Genomic DNA, 13844 nt, shown 5'->3' with positions numbered 1-13844 from the left:
GGCACAGAGAGAGGGAGCTGCCGGGGGCATGGGGGAGCCTTCCCTGACACAACTGAACTTGAGCTGAGCTCACTATGTCTCTAGAATCTACTACCTATTCCTATTCAATAAATACAAGTATTTATTAAACATCTGTTACGTGCCAGGTCCTGTGTCAAATGATGGAGGAAGTGAAAATGCGTAAGACACAGTCTCACTTTGAAGAGTTCTCAGCCTTGTGGGCAAAGGCAGGAAGGTTCATTGTGTGGCTTGAGTGCACACAGGGAGGCTTTAAAGGATGTGAGAGGAATATGAGGAACAGATGCTGCCCTGGAGTGACTCGCATCCCGCCCGAAGAGACAAACAAGGCACCCAACAACCACAGAACCAGTAAGTGCCAAACCATGGGTACTAACCCTAACTACAATGGGTATTCTGAAAAGGCAGAAAAAATTTAAGTGATCTTAGTATAATCAGACTTGGTGAGGCTTAACATTCCTCCCTCTTCACTAAAAAAAAAAAAAAAAAAAAAAAAAAAAAAAAAAAAAGTCTTCTGAACAGGCACTGCACTAGGCTCTGGGAATGCAAGCCTAGGAAAGTCCAAATCGACGCCTTAAAATGTTCAGCAGACAGTGAAGGAAACATGGAGCTCCAAACCAGGGGCTAAGTGCCACCGTCAACACAGCTTCAGGCCTTCACTCTTCCCAGGAACTGGGGACTGTTTCAGAAAGGGGGTGCCATCTCTGCTGAGCTTTGAAGGAAGGGTAGAAGTTAGCCAGGGAGCAAGGTTGGAGGTAAGGGGTTCTAAGCCCAGGAGACGCCAAGAGTATAAAATTGGGTAAATTCCTGAAAAGTCAAGGTCAAGCAATTCCTGTATAAGGAGAAGAAATGGTGAAATCAAAGAGAAGACAAACTTGAGGCCAGTAAATTATTACCCTTTATCGGTCTTAACAGATGGGAACTAACAATATATCCCTGTGAAAGATCAATGCCGGAGTGAGGCTCAAGTTCACCTCCCGCAGCCTGTGACTCACGGCACACTGACTCAGCCATGCTACCTGCAAGGAGGCACGTTAGGACAACGCAGGGACCCAGCACGTGCCAGTGAGTCTCTCTCTGTCCTAACTATGGGATGCCACCCTCCTGGGTCAGCTGACTCACCCCTGCCTGTAAATCCTAGTCAGGGCTGTAGGTGCCTGGGGAAGAATCCTACCTACCTCTGAGTAAAGACAGGAATAGAAGCTGGTTCGTCTAGAGCAGCAACACAACCAACATTGAAAAAAGCAAACACCATTTCTGAAAATTGCATGCAGAGTGCATGGTATCAACTGACGTGTCTCCCCTAGGAGAGTGAGCCATTAATGCTTTGCTAACCACAGCGCTATCAAGACCATCGTTTCCAATCCTACAAAGGAAACACTAGGAAAAACAGAATTTAAAGGTTTTATTTGTCAACCTAAAGAGGAGGCAATCAATATCATTTGAGTGCTTTCATTACATCTGAGAAGGAAATGAAATCAGGATGCACCAGCATGGGTTTTAGGCTATGCAGCCAACAGAGATGAACCAGACATGTCCTCAAGGAGCTTAGAATCAGGTGGAGAAAATAAGATGTCATATAAATTACCTAAGCAATAGTTGGCACAGCACTATAAGCCACCAAATGCTGCATTCTTTTTCCACACCAACAGATCCGGTATGTCTTCAGGGAGCACCTGTGTGGGGGTGCGTTAGAGATCCATCTGGAAGGCCACGAAGACATTCAGGACCATTCACAGCTGGAATGCTCCTGAACAGCTGTGCAAGATCCAGGCCTGGCCTTTCAGGATGACCTGAAAATGCACTGAACAAGGCCAAGTGCAGTGGCTCACACCTGTAATCCCAACATTTTGGGAGGCCGAGGCAGGAGGATTGCTTGAGGCCAGAAGTTCAACACTAGCCAGGGCAACATAGCAAGACCCCATCTCTGAAAAATATTTAAAAATTATCCAGGAAGTGTGCCTATAGTCCTCGCTACTAGGGAGGCTGAGATGAGAGGATCTCTTGACCCCAGGAGTAGAAGGCTGTAATGAGCTATGATCACACCACTGAATTCCTGGGCAAAGAGCAAGACCTTGTCTCAAAAAAAAAAGTGCCCTGAACCATAGAATAAGTGGACTCTGGACTCTGCCATTCTCCTACTTCCCTTTCTTGAGCCAGTTTCCACGGGCATTGCCCAAGGTAACCTAGGGTAATCTGAGGTTACCCTAGGAGAAGCAGAACTCACAGCTCACAGAGCTGAGACAGAAGAGAAATGTGTTTGGCTTGGCTTAAACCTAGACTTCCTAGGCCAGGTCACAGTGTCTCCTCCACTTTTTCCCTTTAACTTTTGCTCAAGAGATCAGACTGATTTATAAGATAAACAGACTGCCAGCCAAGAAGTCTCCTTCCTCCCCCCTTCTTTCTGTTCTGGTAAGTTCCATACCTAAATAGAACATAGTGACTTATGGTTCCAGCCCAATTATTAAGAGCCTCTTCAGTCTGGAAGTGTAATGTATATGTTTGTTCATCCACATTCTTGACAGATGAACAGACTGATACCCCCAGGAAGTCATCAGCAGAAGAGAGACGGGTCTTTAGGAACACCTGTAAGCCAAGGTGTTATACAAGACTAGGGATGTGTGGAGCAGAGGTAGAAATACCCACAGATAGGAAAGAGGACCCTTCTGGGATATGGAGAGAAGGAAAGGTCAGCCTACTCAAAAGTATCCTCGATCACTTGACACACCCTCCACAGGGTCATCATCAAGGAGCTGTAATTCATCCATGACAAGAAGCTTCCAGCTCAAATGCAAACATTCCTGAGACAGTCCCCACAGGAGCTCAGAAACGTCCTCCACGTACCCCTCATGGGGACATCTTGCTCCTACAGCAGTAAACATCTTGCTTCCCTCCAACGGTGCTTCCTTACCTGTCCCTACCTGTGCCACGACCACAAGATGCCTACAAAAAAAAAAGAAGGACACCTCACTGGCACCTCTCTCCTGATTCTCATCTGCACTTTGTTACCTGGGCTCTGAAGCAGCCCTGCTCCTGCTCTTGGGCCACACAAAGTGCTCACGGATGTGGCCTTCTCATCTTTTGCCTACTCTCTCCCTAGGGTTCAGGCATCATCCCTGTGTCCTAACCAGGGAACAAGTGGCATGTTCCCTTTTCTCCCAGGAACCTACACACAATTGCTTCTCCTATGAAAGCCACTTCCACTGTGCACATCAATCAAGGCAGATGCATAGCAGGGGCCGGGGGACCCTGGGCTGCTCTTCCAGCACTTAGCCAAACACTGAATCTGTTTATGCTCCACTGGGACACAAAGGAATGTCATAGGCACTAAAATATTCCACTTCCCGGTTACACCCAGGCAAGCCTGGTTGGTGTTAGGAGACCCAGATTCTACCTCAAGATTGTGCTGCTGTTTTCCCTACAGCATGGTTGGTCATACACAGGTGAGGTCCAAGCTTTAATTATCCCTTTACCTTGGGTTCCTGTCAGAGATGTTCAAACCAGAGCAATTCCATCTTGAATAGGGGCTGGGTAAAATGAGGCTGAAACCTACTGGGCTGCATTCCCAGGAAGTTAGGCATTCTAGGTCATAGGAAGTCAGCACAAGATACAGGTCATGAAGACCTTGCTGATAAAACAGCATGCAGTAAAGAAGCCAGCCAAAGCCCACCAAAACCAAGATGGCGAAGAAAGTGACCTCTGGTCATCCTCACTGCTCATTACATGCTAATTATAATGCATTAGCATGCTAAGAGACACTCCCACCAGCACCACGACAGTTTACAAATGTCATGACAACATCAGGAAGTTACCCTATATGGTCTAAAAAGGGGAGGAACCCTCTGTTCTGAGAATTGCCCACCTCTTTCCTAGAAAACTCATGAATAATCCACCCCTTGTTTAGCATATAATCCAGAAGTCACATAAGTGTAAGCAACTGAGCAGCCCACACCACTGCTCTGCCTATGGAGTAGCCACTCTTATTACTTCACTTTCTTAATAAACTTGCTTTCACTTTATTCTATGGATGTGCCTCCAATTCTTTCTCGAGTGAGATCCAAGAATCCTCTCTTGGTGTCTGGATTGGGACCCCTTTCCAGTAACATTCCTCTAAACTAGGTCTGAGAGTCCTTTTTTTGAATTGAATAGCTACTGAGAAGTTTCCAACAATATTTGTAGAGATCAGTCTATAGTGGGTACACATGTCAGTCTACAAACTTACATTTACTTAAAAAAAAAAAGAAAAGAAAAAAAAGAAAATGCCAACTTCCAGTAAAGAACTTGGAAGTCATCTCTCCCATTCTTGCAACAAGAAAAAAAGCTGAACAAACTAAAGATCATCAACTTTTTGATCCATCAGAGAATTGAGGTCACAGAGCCAATCTCTGTCCCCAAAACTGGAGAGACAGAAAAATACAAAGAATGACAGCTTCCTGGGAGCAGAAACTCACACCTAGAGCCAATATGTTGTAGTGTGTGAAACCGTCATCAACTAGTTGCTGGAGGCTCAGTGTAAACTAGCTTGAGAATTGAAAACTCTAAAGGGACCCAGTCTTAGGGAGGTGCCCATGCTTGTGTGAGTTTTGCCTTGAGGAATTCCACCAGGTCTCCATTGTGAAGATCAGAGAAAAGTACGTACCCTCTAACTTCCAGCAGAGGAGGGGGAAAGTAACTGTTCTGAAATACACCCAGAGCTCTCTGTTCTCTTTAACAAGTTCTGCCCTCAACGGAAACTACTTTGCCAGAGTCTAACCTACTGGGGTTTTACCAAGGCCCAGCTGGCCTGGGGGAAGAGAAACACCCAACTCAGGCTCACTAAAAGACTAAGACTTGATCAGAAAAGTAAAGAATGCTTCCCTAACCCCCACACCTCACCACCACATCAAGATGGCCCCTGTATAATAACGGGATTTCAGCTTTAAAAAAAAAAAACAACTGGCTGGGCGCGGTGGCTCACGGCTGTAATCCCAGCACTTTGGGAGGCCAAGGGAGGGGGGGGGGGTGGATCACCTGAGGTCAGGAGTTCAAGACCAGCCTGACCAACATTGTGAAACCCCATCTCTACTAAAAATACCAAAAAAATTAACCAGGCATGGAGGTGGGTGCCTGTAATCCCAGCTACTTGGGAGGCTGAGGCAGGAGAATGGCTTGAACCCTGGAGGCAGAGGTTGCAGTGAACCGAGATTGCACCATTGCACTCCAGCCTGGGCAACAGGAGCGAGACTCCTTCTCAAAAAAAATAAATAAATAAAATCTACAAGCCTATGACCCTATTCAAGGAGTCACTAGGAAAACCCAAGACATCACAGGAGACAAAAACAAAAGTGTTCAAGAAAATTTTAATCTCTGACACTACAGCTACAGCAAACAGTGAACACAGCCTCACTCCTAGCCAGATAAACACACTAGAGATCAATCTATGTCATTTCCTTTTACCCAATACATCATATCTGACTTTCAACAAAAAATTACAAGGCATGATAAAAAAAAAAAAAAAACACCTTCTGAAGAAACAAAGCAAACATCATACACAAACCCAGGTATGGCAGAGATGCGGGGATTATCAGACCAGAAATGTAAAATAACTGATTAATATGCTAAAGGCTCTAATGGAAAAGTTGGACAATATCCAAGAGCAGATGGGAAATGGAGGCAGAGAGATGGAAACTCTAAGAAAGAATCAAAAGGAGAGGCTTGAAATCTAAAATTTACTTATGCAGAGTGACTGGAGGCAGTAATGGTAAGTGGGTCCTTGTGGTCTAGAAGAATCCTGCAAAAATATCTCTCCCTCCATCTCTCGAAGATTTGAAGGTAGACTAAATAATTCAGGCTCAAACTGCTTGATATGGTTTGGCTATGTCCCCACCCATATCTCAAATTGTAGTTCCCATAATTCCCATGTGTCATGGGAGGGACCCGGTGGGAGGTAATTGAATCATGAGGGCAGGTCTTTCCCATGCTGTTCTTGTGATAGCGAATAAGTCTCACGAGATCTGACGGATTTATAAAGGAGAGTTTCCCTGCACACGCTCTCTTGCCTGCTGCCATATAAGACATGACTTTGCTCCTCCTTTGCCTTCCACCATGACTGTGAGGCCTCTCCAGCCATGTGGAACTGTGAGTCAATTAAATCTCTTTCCTTTATAAATTACCAAGTCTCAGGTATGTCTTTATTAACAGTGTGAGAACAGATTAATACACTGCTTTTTCTGCAAACCCTGCCAACCCAGCAATTTTGTCAGAAGCTTCTGTTCACATCTCTCAAGATGGAAACCTCTATTCCAAACTATATCCAGAGCTCTCTCAACACATAGGCCTGAGTTTAAATAAAGAAGAAACACATGCAAATATGACCATGGTTTCTGGTGCTCCAGTTCAGGGCCAGTTGGTAGCAAGACCTTCCAGTACGAACTATACAATGGCTCCTATAACTGGTAATGATGTTGGAATTTGTAGAGCAGAAATTAAGCAAGGGATTCATGAAGCCATTGGATCAAGATGGAAAATTCATGAAGCCATAAGGACCAAGATGGAAAAATTGAACTCAGGCTTAAATCAATAGATAATGGTATATGTGTTCAGCAAGTCAAGGATAACTCTCCAACCTTATTGGTTGGTCTGAGATTTGGGAACCAAGTACTCCAAATCGATGGTGAAAACTGTGCAGGCTGGAGCTCAGATAAAGTGCACAAGGTGCTCAAACAGGCTTTTCAAGAGAAGATTTCTATGTCCATTCATGACAGGCCCTTTGAATGGACAATTACCATGCATAAGGGTAGCACTGGACATGTTGGTTTTATCTTTTAAAATGGAAAAATAGACCAGATGTCATGGCTCACGCCTGTAATCCCGGCATTTTGGGAGGCCAAGGCAGGCAGATCACCTGACGTCAGGAGTTTGAGATCAGCCTGGCCAATGTGGTGAAACCCCATCTCTACTAAAACTACAAAAATTAGCCAGGGATGGTGGTGCACACCTATAATCCCAGCTACTCAGGAGGCTGAGGCAGGAAAATTGTTTGAATCCAGGAGGCAGGGGATGCAGTGAGCCGAGATTGCACCACTCCACTCCAGCCTGGCCAACAGAGTAAGACTCCATCTCCGAAAGAAAGAAAGAAAGAAAAGATAACATCCATAGTGAAAGACAGTTCTGCAGCCGAAAATGGTCTTCTCACAGAACATAACATCTGTGAAATCAACAGACAGAAGGTCACTGGACTGAAGGACTCTCAAATTGCAGACATACTGTCAACATCTGGGACTCAAGTTACTATTACAATCATGTCTGCTTTTATCTTTGAACAGATTAAGTGGATGACACCAAGCATGATGAAAAGCCTAATAGACCACACCATTCCTGAGGGTTTAAAATTCATCACATGACGGAAATGTAGCTAAACGTCTCCAGTTTCCTTCTTTGGCAACTTCTGAATTCTGCACATGAGGCTTTCTGGGGCCAGCAATTGAGCATACACTGCATGAGGATCTTTCCATCTCACATTATGGCTGGGAATCTTACTGTTTCATCTGATACCCTGTTCAGATTTCAAGAGAGCTATAGCCTTATCCTGGTTTTATAGAGGTGAAACTTTCAAGAGATTTACTGACTTTCCTGGAATAGTTTCTTTTCCGGAAACCTGATACTTTCATAAGCCATTGTGATTAGGATGACTGATAGAGGCTTAGCTTTGTGCGAGAACCAGTCACCTTTCTCCTAGGCCATGAGAAGTGCTGTTCATGTTACTTTAGTTCTATGGCATGTTTGCATTTTTAACACATTCTACCACAGTACACTTAGAATGATTGCCTTTGATAGTTTTTTTTTTTAATTCTGTGTATGTGTGTATAAAATGCCAATTAAGAACACTGGTTTCGGGCCAGGCACGGTGGCTCATGCCTGTAATCCCAGCACTTTGGGAGGTCGAAGTGGGCAGATCACGAGGTCAGGAGATCGAGACCATCCTGGCTAGTAGAGATGGTGAAACCCTGTCTCTACTAAAAATACAAAAAATTAGCTGGGTGTGGTGGTGGGCGCCTGTAGTCCCAGCTACTCAGGAGGCTGAGGCAGGAGAATGGCATGAACCCAGGAGGCGGAGCTTGCAGTGAGCTGAGATTGTGCCACTGCACTCCAGCCTGGGCGACAGAGTGAGACTCTGTCTCAAAAAAAATAAAAAATATAAAAGTACACTGGTTTCGGCTGGGTGCTGTGGCTCACACTTGTAATCCCAGCACTTTGGGATGCTGAGGTGGGAGGATCACTTGAGGTCAGGAGTTCAAGACCAGCCTGGCCAACATGGTGAAAACCTGTCTCTACTAAAAATATAAAAATTAGCCAGGCATGGTGGCACATGCCTGTAATCCCAGCTACTCGGGAGGCTGAGGCAGCAGAATCTCTTGAACCTGGGAGGTGGAGGTTGCAGTGAGCCAAGATCAAACCACTGTATGCCAGCCTAAGCAACAGAGTGAGACTTTGTCTCAAAAAAAAAAAAACAAAAAAAAACCACTGGTTTCCTTCCACGTAAGCATTAAACAGTGCATGTAGGTTGTAAGAGATGGTGATGATTGTTCTGAAATCTTAACTACCTTCACTTAATGTGCTTGAACTGTCGCCTTAACTGTGTTAAGCATCCAGACTAAAAGCTGAAATATAATTACTGCTGCCTTTCTAAAACGCAAAATGTGGTTCTCTATTAATCTGAAATGTACACTAGCCCAGAACAGTTTAATGATACTTAACGAGCTATAGCATAGCATAGCTGCTTAGTTGTATTTGAGATTTTCTAGTCAATGCATAATGGAAACTTCTTTCTTCTAAAAGTTGCCAGTAGCACTATAGATTGAATGTAAAAATTATTCTAGTAAACAGGACACTTTTTTTTTTTTTTTTTTTTTTGAGACGGAGTCTCACTTATTCCACTGCCCAGGCTGGAGTGCAGCGGCGCAATCTCTGCTCAATGCAACCTCTGCCTCTTGGGCTCGAGCAATTCTCCTGCCTCAGCCTCTCGAGTAGCTGGGATTGCAGACATGCACCACCATGCCCAGCTAATTTTTTTATTTTTTGTGGAGACAGGGTTTCACCATGTTGACCAGGCTGACCTCAAGTGATCCGCCCACCTTGGCCTCCCAAAGTGCTGGGATTATAGGCGTGAGCCACCACGCCCAGCCTAAACAGGATAAACTTTTGACTCCTCTTTTTTTTCATTTGTGGATTAAGTGGTATAATACTTAACTTTGGCATTTGACTCTGAAGATTATGTAACCTAGCCACTTCAGATGGTTTTAGAACATTTTTCTAGTAATTTGTTGCACTTCCTGATTCCTCCTTGCAAACACAATGACAGTGACACTTTATCCTGATTTTTTTCTTGTTTTTGATTTATGCCTATTCTATTTTAATTAAATATGTACACATAAAGTTAAAAACAAAAATAAAAAATGAAACTCATGTATGCAACAAACATGTAATGGGAATACCACACACAAAAAAAGAGAAAGAGACAGAAAAAAATATTTGAAGTAATAATGGATGAAAATGTTCCAAAATTAATGACAGATACCAAACCACAAAACCAGGAAGCTCAGAGGAGGATAAATACACCTAGCATGATAAATACCAAAGAAATGTACATCTAGAAAATCAAAGACAGGCCAGGCGTGGTGGCTTATGCCTGTAATCCCAACACTCTGGGAGGCCAAGGCAGGCAGATCACCTGAGGTCAGGAGTTCGAAACCAGTCTGGCCAACATGGTGAAACCCCGTCTCTACTAACAATACAAAAAAAAAGTTAGCTGGGCATGGTGGTGGGTGCCTGTAATCCCAGCTACTCAGGAGGCTGAGGCACAAGAATCATTTGTACCCAGGAGGTGGAGGTTGTAGTGAGCTGAGATCGCACCACTGCACTCCAGCCTGGGCAACAGAGCAAGACTCTGTCTCAAAAAAAAAAAAAAAAAAATCAAAGACAAAAAGAAAATCTTGAAAGAAGCCAGAAGATTATCTCAATAGATGCAGAAAAGGCCTTTGACAAAATTCAACAGCCCTTCATGCTAAAAACTCTCAATAAATTAGGTATTGATGGGACATATCTCAAAATAATAAGAGCTATCTATGACAAACCCACAGCCAATATCATACTGAATGGGCAAAAACTGGAAGCATTCCCTTTGAAAACTGCCACAAGACAGGGATGCCCTCTCTCACCACTCCTATTCAACATAGTGTTGGAAGTTCTGGCCAGGGCAATTAGGCAGGAGAAGGAAATAAAGGGTATTCAATTAGGAAAAGAGGAAGTCAAATTGTCCCTGTTTGCAGACGACATGATTGTATATCTAGAAAACCCCATTGTCTCAGCCCAAAATCTCCTTAAGCTGATAAGCAACTTCAGCAAAGTCTCAGGATACAAAATCAATGTACAAAAATCACAAGCATTCTTATACACCAATAAAAGACAGAGAGCCAAATCATGAGTGAACTTCCATTCACAATTGCTTCAAAGAGAATAAAATACCTAGGAATCCAACTTACAAGGGACGTGAAGGACCTCTTCAAGGAGAACTACAAACCACTGCTCAATAAAATAAAAGAGGATACAAACAAATGGAAGAACATTCCATGCTCATGGGTAGGAAGAATCAATATCGTGAAAATGGGCATACTGCCCAAGGTAATTTATAGATTCAATGCCATCCCCATCAAGCTACCAATGACTTTCTTCACAGAATTGGAAAAAACTACTTCAAAGTTCATATGGAACCAAAAAGAGCCCTCATCGCCAAGTCAATCCTAAGCCAAAAGAACAAAGCTGGAGGCATCACACTACCTGACTTCAAACTATACTACAAGGCCACAGTAACCAAAACAGCATGGTACTGGTACCAAAACAGAGATATAGATCAATGGAACAGAACAGAGCCCTCAGAAATAATGCCACATATCTACAACTATCTGATCTTTGACAAACCTGAGAAAAACAAGCAATGGGGAAAGGATTCCCTATTTAATAAATGGTGCTGGGAAAACTGGCTAGCCATATGTAGAAGGCTGAAACTGGATCCCTTCCTTACACCTTACACAAAAATTAATTTAAGATGGATTAAAGACTTAAACGTTAGAGCTAAAACCATAAAAACCCTAGAAGAAAACCTAGGCATTACCATTCAGGACATAGGCATGGGCAAGGACTTCATGTCTAAAACACCAAAAGCAATGGCAACAAAAGACAAAATTGACAAATGGGATCTAATTCAACTAAAGAGCTTCTGCACAGCAAAAGAAACTACCATTAGAGTGAACAGGCAACCTACAAAATGGGAGAAAATTTTCGCAACCTACTCATCTGACAAAGGGCTAATATCCAGAATCTACAATGAACTCAAACAAATTTACAAGAGAAAAACAAACAACCCCATCAAAAAGCGGGCGAAGGACATGAACAGACACTTCTCAAAAGAAGACATTTATGCAGCCAAAAAACACATGAAAAAATGCTCACCATCACTGGCCATCAGAGAAATGCAAATCAAAACCACAATGAGATACCATCTCACACCAGTTAGAATGGCGATCATTAAAAAGTCAGGAAACAACAGGTGCTGGAGAGGATGTGGAGAAATAGGAACACTTTTACACTGTTGGTGGGACTGTCAACTAGTTCAACCATTGTGGAAGACAGTGTGGCAATTCTGCAAGGATCTAGAACTAGAAATACCATTTGACCCAGCCATCCTATTACTGGGTATATACCCAAAGGACTATAAATCATGCTGCTATAAAGACACATGCACACATATGTTTATTGCGGCACTATTCACAATAGCAAAGACTTGGAACCAACCCAAATGTCCAACAATGATAGACTGGATTAAGAAAATGTGTCACATATACACCATGGAATACTATGCAGCCATAAAAAATGATGAGTTCATGTCCTTTGTAGGGACATGGATGAAATTGGAAATCATCATTCTCAGTAAACTATTGCAAGGACAAAAAACCAAACACCACGTGTTCTCACTCATAGATGGGAATTGAACAGTGAGAACACATGGACACAGGAAGGGGAACATCACACTCTGGGGACTGTTGTGGGGTGGGGGGAGTGGGGAGGGATAGCATTAGGAGATATACCTAATGCTAAATGATGAGTTAATGGGTGCAGCACACCAGCATAGCACATGTATACATATGTAACTAACCTGCACATTGTGCACATGTACCCTAAAACTTAAAGTATAATAATAATTAAAAAAAAAAAAAAAAGAAGCCAGACGAAGGAAAAAAACACCTTACCTACAGAGGAACTAGGATTAAAAAGTATAATGGGCTTCTTTTTGAAATGAATGCAAGCAAGAATAAAGTGGAGTGAGATATTTAAAGTGTTGGAAGAAAAATAATCAATCTAGAGTATTGTACCCAGTGAAATTATCTTTCAGAAGTGAAGGAGAAATAAAGACACTCCCAGAAAAATACTGAGGAAATCTGTCTCCAATAGAACTGCCTTGCAAGAAATATTAAAAGAAGTTTTTCAGAGAGAAGGAAAACAATATTGGTCAGAAGCTCAAATCTACATAAAGAAAGGATGGAGAAAGAATGAATGAAGGTAAATAAAATCTTTTATTTTTCTTATTCTTAATTGATCTAACAGATAGCAGTTTGTTCAAAATAATAATAGTAATAATGTATTTGGTGATTATAGCTTACAGATAAGTGAAATTAATGACAGCAATCATATAACGGACAAGAGGGAGGAATTGGGAGTACTCTGCTATAAAGTACAGTCAGGTGTCACTTAATGGCAGGGATGTATTCTGAGATATGTGTCATCAGGTGATTTTGTCCTTCTGCAAACATCGCAGAATGTACTTACACAAACCTAGATAGTATAGCCTACTGCACACCTAGGCTATATTGTACAGCCTATTGTTCCTAGGTTACAATCCTGTACAGCATGTTGCTGTACTAAATACTGTAGGAAATTGTAACACTATGGTAAATATTTGTTTATCTAAATACATAGCCAACATCAGAAAGGTACAGTAAAAATACAGTATTATAATCTCAGCCAGGTTCAGTGGCTCGTGCCTGTAATCCCAGCACTTTAAGAGGCCCAGGCAGGCAGGTCACTTGAGGTCAGGAGTTCAAGACTAGCCCGGCCAACATGGTGAAACCCCGTCTCTACTAAAAATACAAAAGTTAGATGGGCATGATGGTGACAGGTGCCTGTAATCCCAGCTACTCAGGAGGCTGAGGCAAGATAATTGCTTGAACCCAGAAGATGGAGGTTGCAGTGAGCTGAGATTGCACCACTGCACTGTGGCCTGGGTGACAGAGTGAGGCTCCAAAACAAAACAAAACAAAACAAAAAAACAGTATTATAATCTCTTATGGAAGCACCATTGTATATTCAGTCTATCATTGACTGAAACATCATTATACAGTGCACTATACTTGCACTACCTGTGAAGTTGTTCAATGTTATTTCCAAGTAAAACTAGATTAGTTGTAAATGTATATTGCAAATTCTAGGGCAACCAATTTTTAAAAAGGTTAAAGAAGTATAATTGATAAGCTAAGAGAGGGAAGATAATTAAATCATATAAGACGCTCAATTAAAACCAGATAATGCAGAAAAAAGAGTGGAAAAAAAACAACAGCAAGGACAATGAGGCAATCAATAGAAAATACTTATGAATACAGTAGATATTAAACCCACTATAAAAATAATCACTTTAAATGTGAATGGTCTAAATACACCAATTAAAAGCAAAGACTGGCTGGGCACAGTGGCTCATATGTATAAACCCAGCACTTTGGGAGGCCGAGTTGGGCGGA

The 13844-nt window shown here is 42.5% G+C and overlaps 1 pseudogene; it reads left to right on the top strand.

The window, feature by feature from the left end:
• Positions 1–290: 290 nt before the first annotated feature.
• Positions 291–7400, top strand: LOC101130549 (syntenin-1-like; annotated as a pseudogene).
• The last annotated feature ends 6444 nt before the right edge of the window (positions 7401–13844 follow it).

This window comes from Gorilla gorilla, chromosome 8 (assembly GCF_029281585.2).
Source record: "Gorilla gorilla gorilla isolate KB3781 chromosome 8, NHGRI_mGorGor1-v2.1_pri, whole genome shotgun sequence".
NCBI lineage: Eukaryota > Metazoa > Chordata > Mammalia > Primates > Hominidae > Gorilla > Gorilla gorilla.
Note: the sequence above shows the minus strand (reverse complement) of the source record. Positions and strands in the feature narration are given on the sequence as shown.